General features: G+C 46.8%; 1 long non-coding RNA gene across 1 annotated transcript; it reads right to left on the bottom strand.

The window, feature by feature from the left end:
• Positions 1–436: 436 nt before the first annotated feature.
• LOC102551214 (uncharacterized) lies at positions 437–2,867 on the bottom strand. The gene is made up of 3 exons (XR_015623511.1): positions 2,744–2,867; positions 1,289–1,981; positions 437–801 (listed from the first exon to the last, which is right to left on the bottom strand). It is a non-coding gene; the product is annotated as an uncharacterized LOC102551214 (long non-coding RNA).
• Between the last annotated feature and the right edge of the window lie 291 nt (positions 2,868–3,158).

Here is a 3,158-nt window from a genome sequence, read left to right as displayed (position 1 = left end):
TAGAGCTCCCCAGTATTACTAAGCTACTCAAGGATATAGCTGGGTGGAGCTAAGCCAGGCCCTGGACCCCAAAATCCAGATGGCTTACTCTAGGCTGATAGCACCCTCCCAGCCTTTTCCTCCCAACAATTCTTTTTTTGTGGGTCTATTTTCATCTCTTATCTACACAGAGGGGGGGGTGAGAAAATAGAGGACATTACCCAGCCTGTCTTGTTCGATGGTGTCTCATTTTTAACCCTCATCCTAGGTCCTAGCATATCTAGAATGAGGGTACCACATCCTCTTAGACACAGTCCTCTGTTATTTTTCAGTTTAACATTTAGAGAGTAGGAGTATAGTTTGGTGGAAAAGCACTTGCCTAGCACCGATAAGGCTCTGGGCTCAGCCCCACCCTCAATCCCAATCCCAAGCCTTCTCACTAAAAAGAGCAGAAACATTTTCTCCAAATCTTTATTTTAACTTCTGTTTCTTCCATTGTGATTTCTTCCTGTAGAAGCAAAAGTTGATTCTTTTTCCTGCTGCTACTTTTGCTACACTCTTTCATTACAACACACCTTTTCCTTTACATCTTCACTCCAGAACAGTCCTCAGATACGTTCCACATCTCTGACTCTGGTTTCTTTCCAGCCAATTTACTCTTTTCTTCACGCATTTTTAGGTCTACTATGTGGTTCTATGTGGTATGTGTATGCTGTTTCTGATTTTTAGCTCTCCATGTATACCTTGCTGGGATCTCAGCAGCCTGCTTTTCTTCCTCCAGAGGCCTTTGTTCTGGTTCCTGAGACTTCTCTCCTCCATGCTCTTAAAAATATTTCAGAAAAAAAAGGTTATTGTGGATATGCTAAGGTGGCAAAGAGAGCCTTCTGTTGTGTAGTCTGCCCACATATGTGTTGTGTGTATGACTGTAGTTATGTGTGTGAACACTCATCTGTGTGTGTATGTGAGCATCTGGGAGTATATCTGCATACGCATGAATGTGTTTGTGAATAGGTGTGCATATCTGTGCATGCATATCTATTCATATACGTTTCTGTGTGTGAGCATGCATGTATGTGGATATGTATGCATGTTCTATGTATATACATATGTTCACATATGTATAAATTTCTATGTGGATATGTTATCTTATGCAGGTATATCTGTGTATATGTATGAACATGTATAATAGGTGAAAATGTGTGTGTGTGTGTGTGTGTGTGTGTGTGTGTGTGTGTGTGCCTATTACAGAATGGGAAGAAACAGAGAAGGTGGATGAGTTTCTAAAGAGCAGGACTCTGGAGAATCCTACCTTGTAGAGCCAGGTTCTGTGCTGACAACCTTGTTCTTGGCACTACCCATGCCCTGGGTGCCCACACCCTAGTCTTCTGGTCAGCTTGTTCTGCAGAAGGGAGAACGCAGCATGAAAGTGGAGGGTGGTTTCACAGGAAGCTTGTCAGCAGACTGCTGAATCACAGTGCCGGGAGTTTAGATGTTAAGGTTTAGGAACTAAAAATACAAAATGGATCTGCCAGAGGCCAACACACAGAGGCCATTCTTATGGCACAGGAACCTGCAGGGGAAATGGGGCCAAAGTACCCATCGCCCCAGAGGTGCTGGGGCCGGTGTGTGCTATGCCAGGTCTAGCCTTCACTGCACTCCTTTTCAGATCTGGGAAGGAAGGGCCAGTTCTCCTCTGAAGCCAGGGATCTCACTCCAGGATGCTCAAAGGTTACACAGAAGACCTTGACCGAGTGCTCCAGGGATGAGTCAGAGCGATTTTGTTCATGTTAGCTGTCACAAACCACAGAGAAATCAGTGTGGCTCCCGTTGTTCCCTCTGAGTCACCAACAAGATTTGGGGTGCAACAGAAAGCTTGTCAGGAATGAAATGCCCATGGGGCGGGGCAGCCAGGGTGCTCTACAATGACATTTCAGCATCCCTTTCTCACACCCCTCAGCCAGCTTCCGGGTCCCCTACATCATGGAGAAATCATCCTTGGCACCTGCAGGGGGGAACAGGGAGAAAAACAGCCGCTTATCCCGAGAATGGCCAATTGTGACGAGTCACCAGGCTTGTGTCGAGGGCACGTATTGTGTCAAGCATCAGATGCCTAGGGAGCCAAGGTATATCTTGTACTTCCCATGGTAGAATACAGTGATGATCAGCTAGGTGGTAACGCCCAGCGCTTTACCCCAGTCAACAACGTTCCTCTCTGAGAGCTAAAGTCAGTCTCAACTTCCAGATGAAAGGGCAGAGATTTTGCAAAGTGGCTTAGCTTTCTAAAGTTTCTGAAGCCAGTGGGGGCAGCTGGGTTCAAATCAGCGTGATTCATACCTATGCCAAGCATATTTGTTACGGATCTCATGGGTGTGGTCCAATGCCTGGCAAAGCAACTTAAGACAGCAAGGGTTCTTTTGGCTCAGCTTGAGGGCACTCGTGTTAGCTATGTGTACAGGAGGGCACAATGCTCGTCATGGTGGAGACTGTACGGGAGGGCACACCGCTCACGCAGGAACATGCAGCGGCCATGTTGGTGAGGAAGCAGAGAAACATGAACGATACAATAATAACGCTCAGCTCTCTTTCTCCTTTTATTCAGTTCCAAGTCCCAGACCCTGGGAACGTGCTGTCCACCTTCAGGGTGGGTCTTTCCTCCCCAGTTTAACCTCTCTGCAAACCTCCTCCCAGATATGCCCTGAGGCATCTCCCCCCCAATGATACTAACTTCTGTCAAGTAGCAATTATGATTAGACAACTACCATACCAAGTGATTCGTGACGCTCTAGCCCCGTTTCAGGAAGCAGGTGAGCAGAGCAGTGCACACGGCACTATGGCACTACGTAAGCAGCTGAGGCTTGCAGTCGGCAGCCAGAGAGGCTCATGGGATGCTGAGGGCAGCCTAGAGTGCTGGGATCGAACATGGGAGCCTTGGACAGAGGCTGAGAGTCCCGGATCCCCCCCCCCCCAGTCTCCAAGGCATAGTGAGGACAAATGGAGCCCCTCTCCACTCAGTTTGAAGCCTCGCCTATTAGCGTTATTCAGAGCCTTTATGTGTTTGAAAATATTCCTCTTCATTATTCATATTGTGCCACAAGAATGATATATTTGAAGAAATTATCATGAATAAAGTGGCCAATTTAGCAGGGAGATTTACCAAGAAAATACTCAGTAAAAAATAG

This window comes from Rattus norvegicus, chromosome 6 (genome assembly GCF_021556685.1).
Source record: "Rattus norvegicus strain SHRSP/BbbUtx chromosome 6, alternate assembly SHRSP_T2T, whole genome shotgun sequence".
Taxonomy (NCBI): domain Eukaryota; kingdom Metazoa; phylum Chordata; class Mammalia; order Rodentia; family Muridae; genus Rattus; species Rattus norvegicus.
The sequence above is the reverse complement of the archived record's forward strand: the minus strand, read 5'-3'. Positions and strand labels throughout refer to the sequence as shown.